This window comes from Elephas maximus, chromosome 13 (genome assembly GCF_024166365.1).
Source record: "Elephas maximus indicus isolate mEleMax1 chromosome 13, mEleMax1 primary haplotype, whole genome shotgun sequence".
NCBI classification, from domain to species: Eukaryota; Metazoa; Chordata; class Mammalia; order Proboscidea; family Elephantidae; genus Elephas; species Elephas maximus.
This window is the reverse complement of record NC_064831.1, coordinates 87,035,097-87,062,845: the sequence shown is the minus strand read 5'-3', so window position 1 is coordinate 87,062,845 and position 27,749 is coordinate 87,035,097. Positions and strand designations below refer to the sequence as shown.

The 27,749-nt window shown below is 40.7% G+C and overlaps 1 long non-coding RNA gene across 1 annotated transcript in view; it reads left to right on the top strand.

Moving 5' to 3' along the window:
- The window catches only part of LOC126057159 (uncharacterized), a 134,414-nt gene continuing 106,665 nt past the window's right edge, over positions 1-27,749 (top strand). The window contains exon 1 of the long non-coding RNA XR_007512440.1: positions 1-27,749. This is a non-coding gene — a long non-coding RNA (uncharacterized LOC126057159).

Below are 27,749 nucleotides of genomic sequence, written 5' to 3'. Positions count from 1 at the left end.
GTTTGCACTCAACTACTAACCTACAGGTTGGTGGTTTGAACCCACCCAGCAGCACCTTGGAATCAAGATACAGTGATCTGCTTTCATAAAGATTACAGCCAAGAAAACCCTATAGAGCAGTTCTAGTCTGTAACACACGGGGTCACCATGAGTCAGAATGGACTCCACAGGAATGGATTTTTTTTGGGGGGGGCGGTCATCTTCTGCTTAATTACCACTGCTGCTGTTGTTGTCAAGTTGATTTCTGACTCACAGCGACCCCCTGTGACAGAGTAGAACTGCCCCATAGGATTTTCTAGGCTGTAATCTTTACAGGAGTAGGTCTCCAGGTCTGTCTTTCATGAAGCTACTGGTGAATTTTAACCACCAGCCTTTTGATTAGCAGCCTTGCACTTAACTGTTGTGCCACCGGGGCTCCTTTAATTACCATAGTACTCCTGTTTAACGCAATTTTCCAAAGTACTGGGGATTAGTCAGTTATACAGGGTAGACAGTGAAGTTATTACCGTGATAAACGCCCTGCAGAGAAAGAACCAGTTAATTCCTGCTTGAACTCCTGCTGAGAATTTGTATTTCTAACAATTTCTCAGGCAGTTATACATAAGAATCACCCAGGAATTTGTTAAAAATTCTGAATCAGTAAATCTGGTGTAAAAATGCAAATTCTCAGCAGGGGTTGAAACCTGAATGAACTGGTTTAAAGCCCTGGGTTAAACATCGGTCGGGGGAAATATAGCTGTTGTGGGCAAAAATAGAGATGTCTAGAATATTTGGCCAAAACTCCTAGGCTAATAGACGTTTTTGTGAGTTTGGGATTGAGATTTAGTCTTCTCCCTCTATCAAGGAGTGCTAGTCCTCACTTCCTGGATTCCTGATAATTTTAGGAATTAAAAAAAAATACTCTTCTTCTTTTAACATAATCCTGATATGAAGGGCTTGACCTTGGCATGGTGGAAAGAGCCACAGAGGTCAAATAGCAAGCAGAAGACATCTACACAAGAGGCCAAATGCAGCCATGTTGAAAAGGACAAGTCATTGCTTTACCAATAGCTACATGCACGTATGTTCAGAAGTCTAAGAATTTAACCACTTTACGTGTTGCCTTTAGGCCATCAAGTTGGAAATAAACACAGGCAAGGACTGAGCTTTTCTTTTTAATGCTCTACAAGTTGAACTGTCATTAGATGGAAAATACTGTTGAGGTTGTGATAGTGAAATATTGTGGGAATCAGAGTTGGAAAGCAATTTTTTAATCTAATAATCCAGTGTCCACCTAATCCAGGGCTGTCTTCTGCGGCAACTCCCATTGGAAGCCTGTATTAGTTTCCAGTTGTTAGCTGTGGTGGGGTTGGCCCCCGACACATAGAGACCCCAGGCACAACAGAACCAAATGCTGTCTGGTCCTGCACCATCCTCATGAGCCATCCCTGTGGTTGGTTGGGGATCCGTTGTGATCCATAGGGTTATCATTGGCTGAATTTTGGAAGTAGATTGCTAGACCTTTCTTCCTAGTCTTGGTGTAGAAGTTCCAGGGAAATCTGTTCAGCATCATAGCAACACGCAAGCCTTTACTGACAGACAAGTGGTGGCTGTGCAGAAGGAGCACTGGCTGGGAACGGAACCCAAGTGAAATTCTCCCACATGAAAGGTGAGAACTCTACCACTGAACCACGCTCTCCCTGTTAGTTTCCTAGTGCTGCCATAACAAATTACCCCAAACTGGGTGGCTTAAAACAACAGAAATTTTATTTCCTCATAGTTTTTTTGGAGGCCAGAAGTCTGAAATCAAGATGTTGCCAGGGCTGTGCTCCCTTCAAAGGCTCTATGGGAGACGCTGTTTTTGCATTTTCTGATTTCTGTTGGCTCCAGGTGTTCCTTGGCTTGTAGCTGCATAACTCTGATGTATAGTTCTGCCTCCGTCTTCAAATAGCCTTCTTTTCTGTTTCTTCTGTGTGTCTCTTTTTTAGGACAAATGTCATTAAATTTAAGCACCCCTAGGGCTTCTATGAGTTGGAATCAATTCAACGGCAACAGGTTTTGGTAGGATAAACCAAGGACCCCGGTAGTGGAATGGTTAAGCACTTGGCTGCTAACTGAAAGGCTGGTAGTTCAAACCCACCTAGCAGCTCCCTGGGAGAAAGACCTGACAATTGCTTCCATAAAGAGTACAGCCTAGAAAACCCTGTGGGGCAGTTCCGTTCTATTACGTGGGGTCACTATGAGTTGGAATTGACTGGAGGGATCCCAACAGCAACAGGATAAATCAGGATGATATCATCTTGAGATCCTTAACTTAATTAGATCTGCAAAGATCGTTTTTACAAATTAGGTCACATTCATAGGTTCTGGGGATTAGGACACGGAAATACCCTTTTTGGGGCCATCATTCAACTCACAGTACTACGATTCTAGACTTTCACATGTCAACATATTTTTCTGGTAAAAGCTGGTAAAAAAAAAAAAAAAAAAAAAGAAGAACCTTTTCAATTTCAGATTTTTCTGACCCTGGTTTATCTCAACAATTTACAATTTTCTGCAATGTCAAAGCATCTTGATACCATTAACTCACAAATTAACGTAGAAATGATAGTAAGCTCTCAGCTAAATGATATAGTGGCCCCTGGGGACCAGACTAATTTTCTAGAATAAGGTTAGGACTAAGTTGCTCTGTAATGATGCCAAAGCTGTTTGTGTAGAAGCAGTTATTCAAGTGTGAGTAGGAATTTAGGTGTAAGAGGTTGGGCATTGTCTGCCCCTAACTCTGGCTACTTAGCCCTCTGACATTTCTTCATCTATAAAACAGGCATAATCTGCTTTTAGAATCTCTTGGAATTCAAGGCTGTATGATGAGCCAAGAAGTCATGGCATCCCACCCATGGAAGGGCTTGGAGGCATTGGTTCAACCTCCCACCGATCCCAGAAGTCTAGAGTTCGGCAGATGGTCAAACGGATGCTGACTGAGCAATTTCCAGGAGTTGCAAATTCAAGGCGGGGAACATAAATGTGTGAAGGTCTGGGTATAAGATAGAGGAAATGGTAAGGACTTCAGCAAAATAGAGTGCCCAGTCCAAAGGCCCTGAAATGCAAATTAAAAATTGAGTTGGAAGTTTTATTTTTAGGAAGTTTTGTTTCTTTCTAAAGTTTCATTCCTCTGGAGCAAAAACGTGTGTCTCTGGAGCATTCTTCCATTGGGTCAGGTTCTATCTTCAGAAGCAATATAACTGAATCTCATTCCTTTCGCATATGACAGACCTTCAAATACTTGAAGGTAACTTTCATACTACCCTCCTCAATTCACTGATTTTGCTTTATTTGTTAAATTTCCTAGTTCCTCATATGACATGGCGCAGACACTTGCTTTCCTGGTTGGCTTTGGTTTGCCAGAGTCTTTTAAAAAGAAGTGTCCAGAAACCCATAAAATACTCAGACATCACGTGAGCAGCGCAGACCACATCTGCTTGTCCACTGTGTCACGTGACTGACTTAAACAGAGCCCTGAGTTAAAGAAGAGCCCCCATTCTGTGGAATCAGATTTCAATCATCTGGGGCTTGTACAAGGGATTTACTGCATTTAAAAAGTCTCATGTTTATCCCCATTAAATTTCATTTTGTTTTGGCTTTCTGATAGCTTTTGAATCTACCTCTCCCATCTTCTGTTTCTCTATAAATTGACAAGCATGTCTTTTGTCGTTTTGCAGAGGTCACTGAGCCAATGTTACAGAAGTCAGGGATTCTGAGGATTCCGGGGTCTTCCATGCATTTAGCAATTATGTTGGAAATAACGTTTATGTCTTCAATTAGCTCATGAGCAGTGGTTAATAGTAGGGTCTCTGGAACTAGATTGCTCTAGGTTTAAATACTGGATCTGCCTATATACCAGGTGTGTGTCTTTGGGCAAATTATTTATCTGTGCCTCAGTTTCCTTATTGTAAATGGAGATAATAATGGAACTATCAGTGGTGCAGCGGTTAAGAGCTTGGTGGCTAACAAAAAGATCGGCAGTTCAAGCCCACCAGCTGCTCCTTGAAAACCCTATGGGGCAGTTCTCTTCTGTCCTGTGGGGTCACTATGAGTCGGAATCGACTCAACTGCAGTGGGTTTGGTTTTTCTTTTACCTTTTTTTTCTTTTACCTCATATGGTTGTTATGAGGATTACATGAGTGAATATGCACTATTTATTATAAAAAATTAATGAACTGAGACAAGTTGCTTGAGGACAGAGAGAGTGTCTCATGTATATGTCTGTCTCTCAACGAGCCCTGGTGGTACAGTGGTTAAGAGCTACAGCTGCTAATCAAAAGACTGGCAGTTCAAATCCACCAGCCACTCCTTGGAAACCCTATGGGGCAGTTCTACTATCTCCTGTAGGGTCACCATGAGTCTGAATTGACTCAACTTTTTTTTTGTTTTTTAAGTTTTCTCCAGAGCCCAACACTGTGCCTGGAATAGATTTGGTGCTGATATTTCAGGTATATATAAGAATGAATTTCTGTGGTGTTCTAGACACTGATGCAAACAGAAAATATAATCAATGTGATTTTTTTTTAATGCTAACAAATTTTCAATATTATTATAAAAAAGAAGTCATTGACCATGGAAAGACAAGTTGTGTACATTCAACCTCAGGCCTTCGTGGTGGTTGTTCTGCTGCCAATCTTTCTGTCAAAGATAATAACTTTGGTGCTTTTATTGACGCCAATCTATCATGCCTCCCTCTAGCATGGGAGGCCAGAAAAATCACACACTTCAGTCCACTCTCAACTGAGAAAAGGAGATCGTATTCTGTTTTGTTTCTGCTTGTTCGGGCTTGAGAGGTGATGCTTTCTATTTTCAGCACGAAAAGTTTACCCAAAGAATACTAGTGTTTCTAAGTCAGATCTTCATTTTGTTTAAACTTTTGCAGATTCCAAGGCCATAGGGGAGATTCATTAAAAAATACATGCTAAAAAATAAATGCTTTAAACATCATCCACTGCGTAGAAGTTTCTGCATCTCCCTACCCTTCCATTAATAAACAAACAAACAAACAAACCCATTGCCTTTGAGTCAATTGCGACTCATAGCGACCCTATAGGACAGAGTAGAACTGCCCCATAGGATTTCCAAGGAGTGCCTGGTGGATTCAAACTGCCGACCTTTTGTTTAGCAGCCATAGCTCTTAACCACTAAACTACCAAGGTTTCCAGTGCTTCCATTAATAGCAAAAATAAAGTGTTGCCATCAGGGTAGGTTTTAATTTCCATGCAGAATGACATAACATTCCCCCTGCTTCAGCTTCAGTAAGTGAAATCCAGTTCTCATCAGGTTGAAAATCTAACTCTTCCAGAGCTATCCTTTACATTTAATTCCCTTGGAACTTCTGTCCATGCTAATTAAATGGGTTCAGTCTTTTCCTCCTGCTGTATTCATACAGTCGAGCTCAAAGATTAAAATTCACCAGTGTTTTCTTCTTTGGATGTATTCAGTAGATTCCCCTGCAGCAATTACCTACTGGGAGACATGGAAGGAGCCATTCTGTATATGTATGTGTGTGTATGTGTGTGTGTGTGTGGGGGGGGTGGCACCAGTAATATGAGATGTGGTTGTTGGGTGTGTAAAGTGCTAATACTTTTGACAGCAACCATCCTAAAGGGGTGTAGCAAGTCATTTGAAATTTGTACACAGACTGCCCTATCCATTACACATCGCCCATATCATACCCATAATCTCCCAAGGCAGATATGCTATTACACTCAGCAGGCCAACATCTGCTGGTGCTTACATATACACACTCCCACTGACTTTGGGCCGTGGAGGCACTTCGATGGGAATTGTCAGCAGCATAAATTTAGCCGGGTACGGTCCCAACCACAGCAGGCTCAGCTAAACAGAGAGACCTGGGTGTGTGTTAAAAACGCTGCGGAAGAACAAAAAAGCTGCCAGGTTTCATAAGAAATCTTATCCCCAGAGCATTAAGAAATGTAGCCTGACCGTCACCACACTCTTTATCTTCCTCACACAACCTGGGGATCTCAGGCTGGGCCTTGAAAGTAGCTAAAACAGAGTGGGCATGAGAAAAAAAGAGGCCTGCTACAGGGCATAAAACTACTTTGTAGACAATCTTATTATGTATGAGAAAGAATCCCCCATAGGTAATCCTCAGAACATTTATTTATCAAAATTTAGAGTATCATCTTGGAACCAATGAACCACCTCTTTAAATACAGAAAATTTAAAATTCATAAAACAAGGGTCCACAGATGCTGAGGCTATCCAGTTGGAAGCACACACTGCTGTCTGGGGTGTTTATTACAACATCACTATATAGCGTCATGCTAATCTGACAATTGCTTTATTAGACCTTACACAGTGCTTTCTAGCATATTATCTAATGCTTTTCTTTGGAAGGCATTTCTTGGCCTTTCAGACATCCCCAAATCAAAACTTACAAGTGTTCCGGGATCATTGACCTCAAGGTTTGGCTGCAGTGGGTGCCAGGATTTAATCCTTACTCCTTGGAATCTCAGTCCTTGGCAGTTGTAAGCAACGAAGTCTATTCATAATCATTGAAAGTGGAGCCTGGGTTCAAATCCCTGCTTTATGCCATACTAATTGTGTGTCTGGAGCCCTAGTGGTTAAGAGCTATGGCTGCAAACCAAAAGGTCAGCAGTTTGAACCCACCGGCCACTTTTTGGAAACCCTATGGGCTAGTTCTACTCTGTCCTATAGGGTCGCTAGGAGTTGGAATCGACTCAATGGCAGTGGGTTTGGTTTTGGTTTTTAATTGCGTATCTTGAGAATGTCTAACATCTCTAAGTTCCAGCTCTCATTTGTAACGTGGGTTTAGCAATAACTTCTTTATAGTGATGCTGTAAGGATAACATCAGAAAAGATGTGTGAAAACACTTAGTACAATATAAATACTTCCGTGAATGAATGGATCCAGCTGTTGCAATGTATGGTACATAGTAGGACCTCAATAAATAAAGTGTTCAGTTGCTAGCCAGAAGATGGCAGTTAGAGCTCATCTAGAGGCTCTGTGGGAGAAAGACCTGGCGATCTGCTCCTGTGAAGATCACAGCCTAGAAAACCCTATGGGGCACTTCAACTCTATATAACACATGGGGTTGCTATGAGTCGAAACTGACTGGATGGCGTCTAGCAACAACAGGCACTCAATACAAGCTTTTTTTCCTTCTTCCCAACCACATTTTAAAAGTTCACAAAAGCCAGTGTATATTAAGAAAAATACTGCCTTTAAAAATGCTTCAATTAAATATTATCCCTCAAATGACAAGTGATCACACATTGAATGGAACTCATTTAACGCCATCCCCATCCTTTGATTACTGGTATAGAACAGATAAGAATGATCTCTTTAAAAGGAAAAAGAGAAAATAAAGAGTAAGCAACAAACCAAATTAGACACTCAGTCAAGTCTGATTAATGGCTATTTTCAGTAGAGATTTTAGCTGAGTTGAGGATCTCTGTCTCTCTGACTGTTAATGTATGGTGGTTAGGGGTGAACATTAAGAAGTTGAATGCATAATTCATTCAAAGTTCACATAGATATTCTTTCTTATTTTGGGAAAGACCAAAAGTCGGGTGCAATTCTGTTAATGCTATCAAATTAGTATGTTTCATGATAATGAATTTGGATATAGAAAATGATCTTTCTCTTTAATAAATTTAGCTTCCTTGTCACTTCTTCATTAAAAAAAAATAATTCATGATATGAGGACTGAAGTTCAGAGTAGAATTAATCATGTGTTAAAAAATTACATCACTTTAAAAGACTTCCACTCATTCTTAAAAAGGTAGTCTGGGTCACATTAAAAAAAAAAAAAATGCGCTCTTGCATACGAAAAAGTGCAATAGGTTAATCTGGGAAGTATGAATAATTCGACACAGAATCGTACATTTCTTTTCACATGTTTTCCCATGTAACAATGTTGCTTTATCATTGTTAGGTAAACCCCCCTTTGCACGTTATTCTGAGAGCTTGGTGAATAGATGACAGTGTTGTGTTTGTTTGAAGAAAGCAACAATGAAAGCTTAATATACTTAGAAAGAACACAAGCAGATTTTTTGGGGGGGCGGAGGGGTTGACTTTTTTTCAGCTCACAAAGGAATCTTTTCTGGTTTGAAGCTGCAGTTGGAACATGTTGGAATTTTTAAAAATTCAACAGCATTTGTGCAAAGCTAAGGGGATTAGCAGTGCACGTATGTGAGAATTTGATAGTGGTGATGGCAATATAGCCCCTTTTATTTGCATAACAATAATCAGCAAAAACAAAGTAAGGTGTACACTAAACATAAGGTTAGATGGTCAAACAAGCTGTAAGGTGGAAAATGAAATTGATAGACACACATCCAAATACCAAAAAACCAAACCAAACCCACTGCCGTAAGGTCGATTCTGACTCATAGCGACCCTATAGGACAGAGTAGAACCGCCCCGTAGAGTTTCCAAGGAGAGCCTGGCAGATTTGAACTGCCAACCTCTTGGTTAGCAGCTGTAGCACTTAACCACTACGTCACCAGGGTTTCTGCACACCCGAATATACATCGTAAGTTCTTTAAATTTTTAGTTTTTTTCCCTATCAAAAATAAAAGAAAAATAATAAAATTCAGGTTTTATTTGAATTTTTCCTTCTAACCTAGCTTCCTTTTATGTCAGTCTGATCATTATGGCCTCTCAAGTTCTGACGAATTTTGGGGTCAGCGAATCTTGTCTAACAAATTCTTTTAAAAATCCAGATAAACCCTACCATCTACGTTTTACCTCAAGGTGACTTATTGCGCCTCCATTTCTCTGCACTTTAGATCATAGCTTCGCATCAGCCTGCATCACATTCATTTAGGACACTAAGCATTTCCTCAAAAATTAAATTTCCCATGAAAATGTAACAGGCCCAGTAACAACATCAAAAAACTGTCACAGAAAAAGACCTAGAAGTTGAGCGAAAATGGAGGCCAAATCCTTGATGTCACAGAGAAGGGGAAAAGGGTCAGGCAGAAAGAGAAGCAAAAGGAAAAAGCAGGGCAGGAGGAGAGATGGGAAGGAGAGGAGGGACCTAAATTAGAACAAGAGGCTATGTTTATTAATAACCTTACTGACCCACAGGCCCCTGACACAAAATACATTAAGTATTCTTGGGACACTCTGGTCTGTCGCTCAAAGGAGGAGCAAGTAAATTGGTGTTGGAAACTGCACACTTTCAGAGGAGAGATGAAAAACAAAAACGAAAACAAAAACAAAAAAAGCCAGAATAAGGTGAAGGCAGAGACTCACAAGCTTAAGAAACCACGTAGCGTGGGCTTTCCTTCCATTTCTCACCACATCTTCCCTACACAGACCCCACCTTCTACTTACACGCTTCTAGCAAACTAGAATTTAAAAGACACAACAAAAATGCTTTTTTTCTTCATTGCAAAAATAATACGTATTTGTTGCAGAACGTTTGGAAGTTATGAAAAGGCACGGAGGAAAAAAGAAAACAAAACAAAAGAATTGCCCGTAATTCCACCACTTCAGTGTAAATTTTCTCATCTCTTTTCTCTACATTTTTACACATATATGTTTGCTTGTTTCAAATGTAACCCGGGGAGTGCCCATAGTTGATTGTTTAAGGGAGCACATTATCCACTGGAGATACTGTTTATTCTACAAGCCAATCTATTATTTGGCTAAAATATGACCTCCAGAAATAGCGTTAGTTCTAAATTCAAAGGGTATGTTAGGGCAATAATCTCGGGGGTTTGATTAGTCTTTATCGATCCAGTAGTTCTGGCCTTTTTTCAAGAATTTGAATTTTGCTCTACATTTTTCTCCCTTTCTATCTGGGACCTATTGTGTCCCTGGTCAGAACAGTTGGTAGTGGGAGCCAGGTATCATTTAGTTCTTCTGGTCTCAGATTAGAAGAGGCTGTGGTTCATGTGGACTATTAGTCCTGTGGACTAGTTTCTTCTTCGTGTCTTTGGTTTCCTTCTCTCTGTTGCTCCAGACTAGTTGAGACCAATAATTGTATCTTAGATGACAGCTTCCAAGCTTTTAAGACCCCAGACACTACTCAGCAAACTAGGATATAGAACATTATCTTTATGAATTATTTTATGCCAATTGACTAATTGCCCCATGAGACGAGACTATGGTCCTAAGTCTTTTAACCCATGTGTACCTTTTAACTCAGGTACACCTACACATGCACGTGCGCTTACTTACATATGCCTTCCTATACGCATACATGCATACATATCTACTGTGTAACCATACACATATTTTTTGATTGTTATTACTGTTGTAGCAAAATTGTATATGTTACAACATTTACCAAAATTGTACCTTTTTCTTGCATACTTCTTAGTGTCTTCATTTACTTTGGACAAGTTGTGCAGACTTCACCCATACTTGGTATTGCCTTTCTCATCACCAAAAATAAGAAGTGTCTACTTTCTAGAAAGTGATTTCCCCTCCTTACTCCTCCCTTCCCTGATGACCATCAAAGAATATTGATTTCTGTGCACATATATCTACTCTTAACTTTTTATAAAAGTGGGGCCATACAATATTTTTCCCTTTGTGATTTACTTATTTCACTCAGAATATTTTCACTCACCAGATTCATCCATGCTATAAAATGTTTGGCAGCCTCCTTATCATTCTTTATAATTGTGTAATATTCCCATTGTATATATGTACCACAATTTGTTCATCTATTCATCTGTTGATGGATGAATGAATAAACAACTTACTGTTTCCATCTTTTTGCTACTGTGAGTAATGCTGCAAAGAACATAGGTGTCCATATGTCTATCTGTGTCACTGCACTTATATTTCTTGGATATGTACCTAGAAGTAGAATTGCTGGATCATAAGGTATTTTTATTTTTAGCTTTTTGTGAAAGCACCATACCATTTTCCACAGTGGTTGTACCATTTCACAATCCCACCAGTAGTGTATAAGAGTTCTAATCTCTCCACAACATTCCAGTGTTTGTTATTTTCTGATTTTTGGATCAGTGTCATTCTTGCCAGGGTGAGATGGTATCTCACTGTAGTTTTAATTTGCATCTCTCTAATGGCTAATTAAAAAAAAATATTTGGAAGAGACTCTGAAACTTGCTCTTGAATGTCGAGTAACTAAAGAAAAGGAAAAAAAATGATGAAGTAAAAGAGTCGAACAGAAGATTTCAAAGGGCGGCTCAAGAAGATTGAATAAAGTATTATGATGATGTGTGCAAAGACCTGGAGATAGAAAAGTAGAAAGGAAGAACACATTCAGAATTTCTCAACCTGAAAGAACCGAAGAAAAAATGCAAGCCTTGAGTTATTGTACTGAAGGATTCTATGGGGAAAATATTAAATGACACAGGAAGCATCAAAAGAAGGTGGAAGGAATACACAGAATCACTACACCAAAAAAGAATTGGTCGATGTGCAACCATTTCAGGAAGCAACATATGTTCAGAAACTGATGGTACTGAAGGAAGAAGTCCAAGCTGCACTGAAGTCATTGGTGAAAAACAAGGCTCCGGAAATTGACAGAATACCAACTGAGATGTTTCGACAAATGGATGCAGCACTGGAAGTACTCACCTGTCTATGCCAAGAAACTTGGAAGACAGCTACTTGGCCAACCGATTGTAAAAGAACCATATTTATGCCTATTCCCAAGAAAGATGATCCAACCGAAGGCAGAAATTATTGAACAATATCATTAACATCACATGCAAGCAAACTTTTGTTGAAGATCATTCAAAAGCAGCTGCAGCAGTATATCGAGAGGGAACTGCCAGAAATTCCAGCCGGATTTAGAAGAGGACACGGAACCAGGGATATTATTGCTGATGTCAGATGGATCCTGGCTGAAAGCAGAGAATACTGGACAGATAGTATGTCAGATGGATCCTGGCTGAAAGCAGAGAATACTGGACCTGTGTTTTATTGACTATGTTAAGGCATTCGACCGTGTGGATCATAACAAATGATGGATAACATTGCAGAGAATGGGAATTCTGGAACACTTAATTGTGCTCATGAGGAATCCGTACATGGATCCAGAGGCAGTCATTCAAACAGAATAAGGAGATACTACATGGTTTAAAGTCAAGAAAGGTGTGCATCAGGGTTGTATCTTTTCACCATACGTGTTCAATCTGTATGTTGAGCATATAATCTGAGAAGCTGGACTGTATGAAGAAGAATGGGACATCAGGATTGGAGGAAGACTCACTAACAACCTGTATTATGCAGATGACACAACCTTGCTTGCCAAAGGTGAAGAGGACTTGAAGTGCTTACCGATGAAGATCAAAGACCACAGCTTTCAGTACGGATTACAACTCAATCTAAAGAAAACAAAAATCCTCACAACTGGACCAATGAGCAACATCATGATAAAAGGAGAAAAGATTGAGGTTGTCAAGGATTTCATTTTACTTGGATCCACAATCAACACCTATGGAAGCACCAGTCAAGAAGTCAAAAGATGCATTGCATTGGGCAAATCGACTGCAAAAGACCTCTTTAAAGTGTTGAAAAGCAAAGATTTCACCGTGAGTACTAAGGTGCGCCTGACCCAAGCCATAGTGTTTTCACTCGCCTCATATGCATGTGAGAGCTGGACAATGAATGAGGAAGACCGAAGAAGAATTGGTGCCTTTGAATTGTGGTGTTGGCAAAGAATATTGAATATATCATGAACTGCCAAAAGAACTAGCAAATCTGTCTCAGAAGAAGTACAACCAGAATGCTTCTTAGAAGCAAGGACGTATTCTCCCATACTTTGGACATGTTATCAGAAGGGATCAGTCCTTGGAGAAGGACATCATGCTTGGTAAAATATTGGGTCAGTGGAAAAGAGGAAGACCCTCAACGGGATGGATTGACACAGTGGCTGCAACAATGGGCTCAAGCATAGCAACCATTGTGAGGATAGCGCAGGACTGGGCAGTGTTTCATTCTGTTGTGCATAGGATCGCTAAGAGAAAGAACTGACTCAATGGTGCCTAACTATAACAATGGCCAAGAAAAAATCCATTGCCATCGAGTTGATTCCAACTCATAGCGACCCTATAGGATAGAGTAGAACTTGCCCAATAGGATTTCCAAGGAGTGCCTGGTGGATTTGAACTGCCGACCTTTGGGCTAGCAGCTAAGCTCTTAAACGCCGCGCCACCGGGGTTCCCTAGATGGCACAGTCATTAAGAGTTATGGCGAGCTATGGCTGCTAAACAAAGGGTTGGCAGTTTGAATCCCCCAGCTGCTCTTTGGAAACCCTGTGGGACAGTTCTAATCTCATTTGTCTAATAGGGTCACTATGAGTCTGAATTGACTGGATGGCAATGGGTAATGGCTAATGATCTTGAGCATCATTTCATGAATTTGCTGGCTGCCTGAATGTCCTCTTTGGTGGAGCATCTGTTCATGTCCTTTGACCAGTTTTTGACTGGATTGTTCATCTTTTTTCATTGAGTTGAAGTTTTCTGTATATTTTAGAGATTAGACCCTTCTCAGATATGTCGTTGCCAAAGATTATTTTTCCCAGTCTGTAGGTTCTCTTTTTACTCTCTTGTTAAAGCCTTTTGATGAGCATAAGTATTTAATTTTTAGGAGGTCCCAGTTATCAAATTTATCTTCTCTTGTTTGCACATTTTTAGTTGTGCTTGGTAGCCTATTTATGCCAAAAATTGGGTCCCCTAGTTTTGTCCCTATGTTGTCTTCCCTAAGTTTTAGCTTTGACATTTAGGTCTTTGAGACATCTTGAGTTAGTTTTTGTGCACGGTGTTAGATATGGATCCTGTTTCATTTTTCTGCAAATGGATATCTAGTTTTGTTAGCACCATTTGTTAAAGAGACTGTTTCTTCCCCATTGAATGGATTTCGACCCTTTGTCAAAAATCAGCTGTCTGTAGATGGATGGATTTACTTTTGGCTTGTCAATTCTATTCCGTTGTTCTATGTGTTCGTCATTGAACCATTACAAGGGTGTTTTGATTACTGTGTCTGTATAGTAAGTTTTGAGATTGGGAAGTGTGAGGCCTCCTACTTTGTTCTTCTTTTTAATATTACTTTAGCTATTTGGGGTCTCTATCCTTTTCATATAGAGCTGGTGATTAGTTTATTCTGTTTCATTAAAGGTCGTTGTTGGGATTTAGATCATGATTACATTATATTTATAGGTCATTTTGGGTAGTATTGACATTTTCACAATGTTAAGTCTTCCAATCCATGAACATGGAATATTTTTCCATTTATGTAGGTCTTTTTTGGTATCTCGCAGTAGTGTTTTATAGTTTTCCTTGTGTAAGTCTTTTTTGTCCCTGGCTAGGCTTATTCCTAGGTATTTTATTCTTTTATGGGGTCTTATGGATGGACCGTATCTGCCCAAAATATGTGTTGTAAATCCTAATATTTATACTTGTGGTTATAATCTCATTTGGGAATGGTTTATCTTTTTTATATTAATAAGGCAGGATTAAAAAAAAAAACCCAGTGCCAGATTAGTGCCTGGTGTGTCTTGAGTCACTCTCTTTTGAGATATACAAAGATTAAATGTAAGCTAGTAAGGGGAGATGGGGGAAGACACATGCAAAACTACATGAAAATCTCCTAGGAGCAGAAGCTCAGAAGAAACAAGGACCTTCCTCTAGAGCCCACACAGAGAGAAAGCCTTCCCCTGGAACTGGCATCCTAAATTTGGAAATCTAGCCTCCTAAACTATGAGAAAATAAATTTCTTTTTGTTAAAATCACCCACTTACAGTATTTCTGTTATAACAGCATTAGATAACTAAGACAGAACTTGGTACCAGGAGTGGGGTGCTGCTCCAACAGATACCTAAAATGTGGAAAGAGTTTTGAATTGGGTAGTGGGCAGAGGCTAGGAGAGTTATAAGTTGCCTAATGGTAAAAGCCTAGATTTCCTTGAAGAGACTCTTGGTGGGATTGTGGACATCAAAGGCAATTCTGGTGAGGGCTCAGAAGGAAGTGAGGAGAGCTATAGAGAAAGTCTCTATCATCTTAGGGAAGACATATGACACTAGCAACAGAATTGTGCTAGAAATGTGGATGTTAAATGTGCTTCTGGTGAGGCTTTTAAAAAACTGATGAACATATGACTGGACAGTGATTTTTTTTATGCAATGGCAAAGCGCTTGCCTGAATTATGTTCAAGTATTTGGTAGCAGGTAGAGCTTGTAAGTGATGAAAACTTGGATATCTGGCTGATGGGATTTCTAAGCAAATCTCACAGAGTCACATGGTTTCTCCTCACCCTTTATAGTAAAATTCAAGAGGAAAGAGATGGACTTAAAAATGAACTGTGCAAAATGAAAACAGAACTTAGAGATTTGGAAAATTCTTTGTACAAACTAAGGACACGTGTCCTAGAATGTTCACCAAGGACATGGCTACACATTCTTTTGTTAAAGAGATTAAGCCTGTGACTGATGGATCTAACCAACTACCATAGCAGAAAACCCATCAGCTTAGACTCAAGGGGACAGAGAGAGAATGAAAGGAAAGAATGCTGTTTGCCTCTTGGAATTCTATAGGCAGGAAACAGGCCAAGGAGCTACATCGGTTGCCCTCTAAGAAAAGAAAAGACCATCCCTGGATCAGCTTGGAGAATAACAGAACTGTTGGAAGGAGCATGGGAAGCAGGGCCTTCTTGATTTCAAAGGGAGGGGCTACAGTCTCCTGGATCTCAAAGGGTGGAGCCGTAGCCTTCTAGGTTTCAAAGAGTTGGATCTTCACAATTTGGTTTCAGAATGTGGGGTTGCCATTAAGGTGTGCCAGGGAGATAAGGCTCCTGCCCAAAGCAGAGGGGACAGGCCTGCCATGCCCAAGGGGCAGAAGAACAGGACCTGCAGGGGCCAAGGGGGTGGAGTTGCCACTCAGATAGACTAGGAAAATGGAGCTGCCTAAAGCCGAGGGAGCAGAGTTGCCATCCCAGAGGACCTAGAAGGCTGAGTTGAAGCCCAGGGCCTAGGGTCCTCCACCCAGAATCCAGAAGGTATGGCCAACACACAGAGTCTGGGCCCGGGGGCTCTTGCCCAGATGGTCTCAGAGAAGAAAGGATTATTTTCAAGCTTTGGGAGCTAATATAATTTATTCTGCTGGGTTTTGGACTTGCTTGTGGCCTGTTCTTTCCCACTGATTTCTCCTATTTATAACGGGAATGTCTACCTTGTACTTGTTCCACCATTGTACTCTGGAAACAGATGATTTATATTCTAGATTTCACAGTTTCACAGATAAAGAGAAATTTTGCCCCAGGATGGAATATACCTAAAGTTTCACCCACATTTGATTTGGATGATTCAGAAGATGAGATTTTGCGCTTGGAGTTGATTTAAGACTTTCGGGGATGATGTGATGGGGTGAATGGGTTTTGCATGTGGGAAGGACATGGATTTTTTTTTGGTCCAAAGTGTAGAATGTTATAGATTGAACAGTGTGCCCGCAAAATATATGTTGTAAATCCTAACCTCTGCGCGTGTGGTTATAATCTCATTTCAGAATGGGTTGCTTTGTTATGTTGATGAGACAGGATTAGCGTAGGGTGTATCTTGAGTGAATCTCTTCTGAGATATAAAAGAGATGAAAAGCAAGCTAGCAAGGGGAAGTAGGGGTAAGCACAGGCTATGTCACATGAAGATCTTCCTGAAGGAGAAGCTCAGAAGAGACACAGACCTTTCATCAGAGCTGACAGAGAAAGAAAAGCTTCCATTAGAGCCAGCACCCAGAATTTGGACTTCCAGCCTCGTAAACTGTGAGAAAATAAATTCCTGCTTGTTAAAACCACCCACTGGTGGAACTTCTGTTATAGCAGTACTAGATAACTGAGACAGGGGCTATTGTAAATGCTATTGCTTTCTTGATTTCCTTTCTGAAGGCAAATGGATTCTTTTGAGTCATCTCCATAGATAATATCAATCCAAACCTGTTGCCATCAAGTCGATTCCAACTCATAGTAACCCTATAGGACACAGTAAAACTACCCCATAGAGTTTCCAAGGAGCTCCTGGTGGATTCAAACTGCTGACCTTTTGGTTGGCAGCCATAGTGGTTAACCACTACACCACCAGTGTTTCCAGGTAGATGAATGTAATCACATGCAAATAAAGATAATTTTGTCCTCTTTCCAAAATTATATAATTTCTGTTTCTCGTCTCATTGCAAATGACTAAGAATTCCAATTATTTCTGTTGTTATCGTTGTTGTTGTTAGCTGAATTCAAGTTGGTCCTTACTTTTCCAAAAGCCCATGTACAATGGAGTGAAACGCTTCCTAGTCCTGTGGCAACTGCATTATCAGTTGTGTCTCAGATGGTTGTGATCCATAGGGTTTTCGTTGGCTGATATTTTGGAAGTAGGTAGCCAGGCCTTCCTTCAAATCTGTCTTAGTCTGGAAGCTTCGCTGAAACTTGTTCAGCATCATAGCAGTATGCAAGCCTCCACTGACCAGTGCATTGTCTGGGAATCAAATCCGGGTCTCCCCACTGGTGGTTCAGTGGTAGAATTTTCAACTTCCAATTAGTTTTTAAACTTTCTTTATTAGGAATGCCTCCAATATTTCACTATTAAGTAAGATGGCCTGAATATATTGTACTTTTTAAGAGCTCTGGCTTTTAAAACATGTTTTTGGTTTCAAATTTCAATCTCCTTCCCTGACCTTCTGTTCCCTGGTCCCCATTGTATGTCTCAGGGCCTTCTATAGCCAGTAGTGAGCAAGTGTGACCCTTTTTACACACAGGAGTGTTTCAACTTTCTAAGACATCCCCATCGTATCTCTACAGAGCCTTTTCTGGTCTAAACACCCATGTTTCACTGTAGGAGAGTTTTTTCATCCTCAGACCAACACATTAAACATCTGAACCACTATTGTTTTATATAGGAAATCACAGGAAACCACCAGACTATTTTCTATCAGCTTAAAACTTAGTGTCTCCTGTAAGAGTTTTTTATTTTTGCATGTCAAGAAAATGCTAAACATTTTCTCACGTAGAAATCACCATTTCATTTGAATTTGCTGACTTTTTGCAAAGGGGAGGTAAAAATAACCTGGGATTTTGGATATGCTGTGAAAAAAGAAGTAGTTCCATGGGCTAGACTGGTTAGAACAATATGTGAAAACAGACTGAGGAAAAAAAGGAATAACAGCAACAGTTAGTACTGGGGATTCCAGATTCCAGATGGGGAGGCAAAATGGTTGGAACCTTTGAGTTGTGCCAAACCTAATAACTGTGAGAACTTGAACAAGTTGCTGTGTTATCTGAGCACCGATTTCTTCATCTCTAACGTGAAGATCATCACCTGCCTATAGGGGTAATGTCAGAATTAGAGATAATTCGTATAAAGAATCTAGTAGGATGCTTGGCACCTAGCCAGTAATCTGCTGCTGTCGAGTTGGTAATCTAACGTGTGTCAGAGTAGAACTGTGCTCCGTAGGGTTTTCAGTGGCTGATTTTTCAGGAGTAGATTGCCAGGCCTTCACCAGGCACTTAATAAGAAAAGTTGTTAGATCCTGGCCAGTTTTGCAGGCAGAAATATAGGTCGTGTTATAGAAATAGAACAAAATAGAAACAAAGGATCTTTCTCTATTATGAATTTCTATGCAGTAAAAGTTTAAGATTTAGCCAACAGGCTGCTCTGCTGTATGTTGGGTGGGTTCCAAAGTGCCCCCAGCCTCTGCGCAGCATGACGGACATTCAGTCTTATTTTTTCTTTTCTGTCTGGCTTGGCCTTTGCTTTGGCTCCCAAGTTTCACCCGATCTCTTTCCTTCCCACCCTGATGGAGCATGAACGCTGAGTGTTTAGATTTTGTCTTTCTCTGAGGGGGACTGAAGTCCCTGGGTGGTACAAATGGTTAACCAGCTTGGGTGCTAACTGAAAGCTTGGTGGATTGAGTCTACTCAGGGGTCCTTCAGAAGAAAATCCTGTGATCTGCTTCTGAAAGGTCATACGGCCATGAAAAATGTATGGAGCACAGTTCTACTCTGACACACATGGGGTTGCCATGAGTCGGGGTCACCATGAGTCAGATGACTGGACCACAAATATTTTTTGTCCCCCCCCCGAGGGAACTGGAAAGACTTCTTGTTTTGATAATAAGGCAAAATTAATCATTTGGGGGACGTGCCTGGCATTTATGAACCTCCTTTTCTGCACTTCCTTAATTTTTCCAATGTTAGCCTGGAAAGCACCCCTATTAGTATCAAACATAGGTCTTAAAGAGGCAGAATAAGAATTTTCTTCTATCATTCCCAAACTGAAGATAGAGATCTAGTTTTTTTTTTTTTTTTTAACATGGTGGGAGGTATCTGTATTATTATTGTTTAAAATCAATTATCCTTAACTCCATATTCTTTTTCTGATGTTTATTTTATCTGTCCTCTCCCAGAGGGGCAGAATTAAGGCCCCCATTTGGTTTTTATTAGCATAATCGGTTAATAGCTGTTCTATAATGCTTTACTTATTGTGTTAATTTTCTATAGCTATGTCCAGAGGCAGCTTCCTGGAAGACCACATTTAAAAAAATTGAAGATCCAACTTACTTCTTAATGGGTTCAACTACCATTCAGAGTTTCAGCTCAGATCATTGAACATTTTTGATTTACAAAGTCATTAAAAATGTATATAAACTGCAGCTACTAAACATACTTGTGGTGAGCCTAAAAATTTCGTTACAGGCAGTCCCCGAATTACGAATGAGATCCGTTCCTAATTGTGTCTTTAAATCAAATTTGTAGGAAAGTCAGAATAGGTGCATTTTATTTAGCATTATGCAAGGGAAACGGCTATGACTGCTAACCGAAAGGTCGGCAGTTCGAATCCACCAGGCACCCCTTGGAAACTCTATGGTGCAGTTCTACTCTGTCCTAGAGGGTCACTATGAGTTGGAATGGACTTGACAGCAATGGGTTTGGTTGATTTTGGTTTAGTACAGGAGGAGCCCTGGTGGCACAGTGGTTAAAGTGCTCGGCTGTGAACTGAAAGATCAGCGGTTCGAACTCACTGGCCGCTCTGCAGGAGAAAGGTGTGGTTCTGCTTCTGTGAGGCCTTGGAAACCTATGGAGCAGTTCTACTTTGTCCTATAGGGCCCCTATGAGCCAAGATTGACTTGCCAGCAGTGAGTTTGGTGTTTTGGTTTTAGTGCCAGAAAAGTTTCAAAGCCTTTTTCAATGATTTAAAAACTGCACACGCAGCAAGTGAGGGTGATTGTGATGAAGAACTTGTTGTGAGTAGGGGTCGGTTGGATCCTTTCAAAGTGAGGGCAGATTTACTTAGCATTAAAGGGCAAGTCCGAGTTGTCCATAAATGGAACGTTTGTAACCCAGGGACTTACTGTGGCGTGGTGAAGGGGCAAATACTAACCCTGGTGTCTCTGTTGACGCCAGCTCACCACACTGGCTCTCCGGATATGCCTTAAATATGTCAGCGGTATGGTGGTATGCTATTGTAAATATTGCCAGTCCCTGCAATTGTATTGCATAGATGACTGAATTCCGGGTCCCAGGTATCATTGTCCAATTGCTGTTGGGGACTTTTTTCTTCACAGTTTAAAAAAAAAAAAATTACTGTGTTTTAGGTGGAAGTTTACATCCCAAGGTAGTTTTTCATTCAAAAATTTTATGCACAATTGTTTTACGACATTAGTTGCAATCCCTGCAATGTGTCAGCACTCTCCCCGTTTCACTTTCTACCCTGAATTCTCCACGTCCATTCTTCTGGTTTTCCTGTCCCTTCCTACCTTCTCGTCTTTACTTTTGGGCAGTTGTTGCCCATTTGGTCTCGTATACTTCATTGAACTAAGAAGCATGTTCTTTACGTGTGTTATTGTTTGTTTTATAGGCCCGTGTAATCTTTGGTTGAAAAGTGGGCTTCAGGAGTGGTTTCAATTATGAGTTAGCAGGGTGTCTGGGGGCCATAGTCTCGGGGGCTCTTCAAGTCTCTGTCAGACCAGTAAGTGTGGTCTTTTTTTGTGAATTTGAATTTTGTTCTACATTTTTTCCCACTCTATCTGGGACTGCCTGTTGTGATCCCTATCAGAGCAGTTGTTAGTGGTAGCTGGGCACCATCTAGCTCTTCTGGGCTCAGGCTGGTGCAGGCTGTGTTAGTTTCGGTCCATTAGTCCTTTGGACTAACCTTTCCCTTGCGTTTGGTTTTCTTTATTCTCCTTTGCTCTGAATGTGATGGGACCAGTAGATGTATGCTGTTGGGGATATTAATGGGAATACGCTCTACATGGACTGTGGTATTCAGAGGACTAGCTTTTAAATTAAATAGAGCTTCAAAGCAGAGCATAGGTGCAAACTAACTCACTTGACAGGTAGTAAAGGATGTTCCTGCCTAAAAAGATGTGTGATAGATTGGGTCCCAGGGTTAAGTTGCGTTCTGAATTGAATAAATGTACCGAAGTGAAGAGGACAGTGGTGGCTCAGTGGTAGAATTCTCGCCTTCCATGCAAGAGACCCTGGTTCGAGGACTCCCAGCCAAAGCATCTCATGAGCAGTCACCACCCATCTTTCAGTAGAAGCTTGCTTGTTGTTGTGGTGAAGACCAGGTTTCAACACAACTGCCAGACTAGGATGGACTAGGAAGAAAAACCTGGTGATGTACCTCTGAAAATCAGCCAATGAAAATCCTGTGGATCACAATGGTCCCATCAGCAATCATTGGCAGCATTTTACTCCCTTGTGTGTGGGTGTTGCCATGAATCTGGGGCTAAGCAGCTAAAAACAACAACAACTGAAGCAAAAAGAATATGACTCAGAGACCAGCATCTTGGGTTCTAGACCCAGGTGTTACCTGGTCCCTGGGTCTCCGCTTCTCCCTCTGTAAAATGAGGAGTTGAGAGGAGAGTTCTCTTCCTTCCAGCACTCTATGTAATATTCAGTCGGTGGTTGTTCAGTGCATGTGACTCAGTGAGGAACTCATTAGTGGGCCATTGAACCAGGGTTAGAATGCTTCCCATTCATTGCTGGCTCCCTGGAGAAAAGGCATGGCACTTGGCACCAAATAAGGGCTCATCAATGCTTTTATAATAAATTAGCTTTACTGTGACGCCTACATAAAATTCTAGCATGAAGACTGTTATTTGTACAATGGCTGTGAACGGAGTGGAAAGAGGTCTAGACTGCAAGTCACAGGGGCTGGCTGTGTGACCCTAAGCAAGCCACTTAACCACTTTCGGTTTTTTTTTTCTTCATTTGTCAAATAAATGATTTGGAGAAGAATCACCAAAGTATCCTCTGAGTAAAAAAGTCAGTGACCCTGTAAGTATTGACCGTCATGTACAGCAAATAAGAACATTCTGATATTCCACAACATATGGTGCCCAGAAGAGTTATGGCATGTCATCTCTAATTGAATGCTCACTGGGAAGAAGTACATGAGCTTGTTATGAGATGAACTTAGAAGGCAAGAAAGTAAAAGTCTGCATGTTAAGGAGTGGAAGAAAGGCCTGGCAATCTACTGAAAAGCGCCATTGAAAACCCTATGAAGCACAGGTCAACTCTGACACGCGTGGGGTCGCCATGAGTTGAAATTGACTCAGAAAAAGCAACTGGTTTTGGTATGCTAAGGGGATTTCCTGGGTTGTGCAAATTGTTAACGTGCTCAGCTATTAACTGAAAGGTTGGATGTTCCAGTCCACCCAGAGGCAACTTGGAAGAAGATCTGGCGGTCTACTTCCGAAAAATCAGCCACTGAACACCCTATGAAACACAGTTCCACTGTGACCCACATGGTGTCACTATGAGTTGGAATTGACTTGAAGACAAACCATTTTTTTTTTAATTAGTTTGCTAAGGGTGGTTAGAAATTTTATGCAAAGAAGGAAATGAGGTCTCCTGTAATCACTTGTTACCCAAAAAAAACCAGTGCCATCTGAACTACAGAATGTATCAAATGCGGTTTTTAAATCATTTCCATGCCTAGTCCTTAGCGTAGCGTATCATCTGCTTCTGCTGTCTCTATGGGTGGGAGGGTTTGAGATCTTTCCTTTTGGGCAGTGCCATCCAAAAAGGCAATGGGCTGGTGGCACAGCAAAGTCAAAACATATCTGAAAGGAAGAGAGAAGAAGCCCATATACATTTCAGTGGAAATAATACTTTTAAGGCATTTTGAGGAGTTTGAGAAATAATTACAAAGTTTGAAATAAAAGAATCTTGACTTTGATCTGATTTTTTTTTTCCTGTAAAGCAATTAGATAAATAATTTTTCAAGTGCCAAGCAGAAAATTCTAATGGCTGGACTCAACTGCTTTCATTTGTTGTCTTGGGACTTTATTCCTCCAAAAAAAGTTTTAAAAAATTATTAATGTGTTTTTCTGGGGAGATAACTGCACAAGGCATTTTCTGGTCAGCTGTCATAAAAACAACAGCAGCACAAAATGACTGAGATTAAGAGTTAGATTTAAATCATGTGAAAGTCCAGTTAATGTCACAGCCTCATGGAGAAATCTGTACTATTGATTAGACGGAAGAAAATGCTATCAGGGTGTGATTGGAATTTTCCCTTCCAGTTGTTCCTGGGAATTTAAATGAGGATGTACACCATGTAGAGTACGTGGGCAGGTAGTGCAGATAGTTAATATGTTCAGCTACTAATTGAAAGGTTGGAGGTTCGAGTCCACCCAGAGGTGCCTTGGAAGAAAGGCCTGGTGATCTACTTCTGAAAAATCAGCCATTGATAACCTTACAGTTTTACTCTGACACACAAGGTCTCACCATGAGCTGGAGTCGATGCCACAGCAACGGAGCAGGTAATTAGCAGCGTATTTGGTATTCAGAGGACTAGTTTTCAAATAGAAATGGAGACTTAAATCAGAGCATAGGTACAAACCATCTCATCTGAAGGGTAACAAAGAAGCTATGTATCTAAAAATAAGTGTGATAGATTGGGATCTGAGGCTAGGTTGCATTTCTCTTTAAGTTTTTTTAAACCTGTGATCTGTCGCGGTTCGTATATATAATTGCTAGACTGGTAGCTCCTTGAAGGTAAATAATGGGTATTCTTTTTTTGTGTTCCCAGTGCCTAGAAGCACATGGATCTTAGCACAAAATAGATTCCTATTAAATGTTTCTGAAATCACAGAATAAAAATGCTTTGCTAATTTTTTTAAATTATTGCAGAGCATGGTGCCATGTTGTGGCTTATCTTCTCACCAATAATTTGCTTGGTTGACCACTTGTGCACCCGCTAGGAAGCACTGCAGAGGCAGCCCACAGGCAGAATTTGGTCAGGAGATTTGTTTTGCTCAGCCTACATGATATTTTACTTAAAAAAAATGTGTATATATATATATATATATACACACACACACACACATATATATATATATATACACTAACCTTTAAAGTCAAGATACCCCCAAAAATTGGAAACAGGGACTCAAGCAAGTACTCGTACCCCAATGTTCATTGCAGCATCATTCACCAGACCCGAAATGTGGAAACAATCCAAGTGTCCATCAACTGATGAATGGATAAACAAAATCTGGTATATGCATACAGTGGAAACTTAGCCCTAAAGAGAAATGAAGTCCTGGTACATATTACCACACGGAAGAACCTTGCAAACATTACGCTGAGTGAAAGAAGCCAGACACAGAAGGACAGACATTGTATGATTTCACTTGCATCAAATATCTAGAACAGGCAAATGCAGAGAGACAGAAAGTAGGCTAGTGGTTACCAGGGGCTATGAATGGGGAGGAGGGCTGGGGAGTTATTGTTGAAGGGGTACACGTTTCTGTTTGGGGTGATGAAAAGTTTCGGAAATAGTGGTGCTTGTACAACCTTGTGACTATAACAAAGACCATGGACTTGTACTCTTAACAATGTATAAAACGGCAAATTTTATGTTGTATTTTGCCACACACACACACACACACACACACAAAGTTGAGAAACTTCACCTTCACATAAAAAATATAGATTTCTGGATTCTCTTTGAAAACATCAGAAATGACACCACTCGGTGCACAGCGCCACATGGTGACAATTAGCTGGGGCCCAGGAGCCACTGCCCTCATTGGACTGGGCTTCTTCACAGTTGTCACCATTCCCTAGTAGGTGACACTAGGCAGAATTCTCTTTTTCTTTGACCAGCCTGATCTACAGCATAAAAACAAAACGAAACCGGTTGCTGGTGAGTCGATTCTCGCCTCATGTTGACCCTCCGTGTGTCACAGTAAAACTGCACTCCGTAGAGTTGTCAATGGCCGACATTTGGAAAGTAGGTCACCAGGCCTTTCTTCCACGGTGCCACGGAGTGGGCTTGAACCTCTAACCTTTTGGCTGGCAGCTGAATGCATTAACTGTTTGCACCACTCAAAGGCTCCTGGTCCACAGCATAGGACTCCAGGATTAGGAGAGAATATTTGGCGGGTATTTCTATCACTACTGCATTTGAATTAGTCAAAAATTTAAGTGAGCTTAATTGCTGTTCCCAGTCCCAGAGAAAGAAGGGGAGACCAAGTCCTAGGCTTGGAGTGAATCTAAAGTGTGCATGCTCCTCCCTCTTTAGTGTGGCTTCAGTGGGAATCAGAGTGAGATCCGAGCACTAAATAACCCTAATGATATCAGGCAGGGGCTCATTGGGGAGTCGTTTAAGAGTTTGTCAGAGCATATTAAAATATAATACATTCACATAATCAAAAAGCATACATTAGTCCATCTGCCTATACACTCCCTTCCGATATTAAATTTGTCCAGGGACTTTTTAAAATTACATCACTTACCCATGCCCCTTTCCTTAGTGCATAGAAATACGGAAAAAATAGAGAGCAAATCCGAATAATGCATGCTGGTGAAAGTTATAATTGAAATCATTATTGCTTAAGACACCATTGCTTTAATCAACTCTATCATAAATCAATGCTTTTCACAAGCGAAGGTTTAAAATAAAGTGCTGTGAAACAAATTGGGCCTTTTAAAAGGCATGATGCAATCGGGAAGCGCCTGAAAATGGAGAAAAAAGTGCTTTCTGAAAGGATACGCTGGTTCTAGCATTTTATCTTCCACTTAATTAAAAAAAAAAATATTACCTGGTCCTTTCTTAGAAATTACATATTGGAGGTCTGTAATGGCCAAGCCTTTAACCCATTAAAAAAATTTACTCCCAGGGACAGTTAATATTTGACGTTTAATAGCTTTTTCTTGTTGGAAAGGAAAATCTGTTTCTTCCCTTCCTTTCCTGATTGACTTTTCAAAAGCCACCTTGTGAGCTAAAAAGATGGAGAGGAGTAACCGATTTTCAAAAACTCAAGTACACACACGCGCATGTGTGTGTGTATGTGCGTGTGCATAAATTTCTCGTGTGTTAGGTACTGGTATGTTTCTCACAATACTCTGCAAGGTGGCTGTTATTATCTCCACTGAACAGATTGGGCATCTGAGGCCCAGAGAGGTTAAACACTTGCTTGTGGTCACACAGGCAGTAAATGACAGAAGCTGTCTTTATTTCTTCCACTGTGTTGCTTGCCTCTAGGTGTGCTTCCTGCCCAGGTGTGGAGACGTAGATGGAGTCAGGACAAAGCACCATCAATGGAGCCACTAATCCTCTCAGCCCCCTTAACAAACACTAGATACTGGCATTTAGCAGATAATGCCACACCACTCACAAGCAGGGAAAGAGCCCAACTGTGAAGAATACGCCATTTTAACTAAGCTGCAAGAAGCAACTGGAGCAGCTTATGAGTGACATCAACCGAGGAGAGATTTTTCATAGAAGAGTTTTGTGTCAACCAACAGAGAGTTCAGAAATTTTCTTATTAGAACAATTCCCATATGGACTTCGAATGAATTTTGGGAGCTCCTCTGGGCTTGTTTCAAGAGAAAGAGGGGGACCAGCTGGGCGCTGGTGTGGTAAAGGTGAGGAAAAGCTTCCATTCAGGAGTCTGGAGTTAGAAAATTTCCATTTTGACATTGTCAACCCCTCACCTTTCACATGTAGTAAATTCACTACCAAAGCTGAAGGGATCTTTCTTTCTTTTTCCCCTTCCTACAAAGTCAGGTATTATTTAGGTCCCTTGAAAAGCCGCACAAACCAACTGTTTGTCCTCAGATTATCCCTTTCAGAGCTCAGGTGATATGCCTCATTGGGTTACAGCTTCCATGCTTTGTGGTTAGATGTGGGCTGTACCGTTCTACAGTATTCCACCCTGCAAGAAAATATTTATATATTGGCCTTACACCCTTACCAGTTCCCATTTCCTCTGGGAATGGTCCTGTGTGCACTGTCTTCACGCCTGTCGTGGGCAGTTGAACTGCTAGTCTTCATGGGATCACTGGACATCTGGCAGCAAAAGAGGAAACTGCTTGTTCCGCTTTGTGACTTCACTCAACTGGAAAACTATAAGGGGTAGGATGAGAAGTTCTACGAGGTCGAGTACAATATTTTAAGGAAGTGATTGGAAGGAGACTGGCTGATGTTGAGGGAATGGAAATTGGCATGATTCAAAGGATTTTTTTCCCTCTAGATCTGGAAACATGAAAGCTTATTTGTACTCAGTGATTTTTGTTTTTAAATTTTCTTTCTTTTTTTTCCTTTCCTTTTTTTCTTTTATTCCTGGTCAATAGGAATTCCCATTGTAGGCCATGGAGTGGTGAAACTGACATTTCTGTGTTGTTGTGATAGAGTACGTTGTCAAAATCCTTATAGAAAATCATGTGGCAGTGTGTATCAAGAGCCATACAAGTGCTTACAACCCTTACCAAATAATTTTACTTTTGAGAATTCATTCTCAGTACTGCAAAG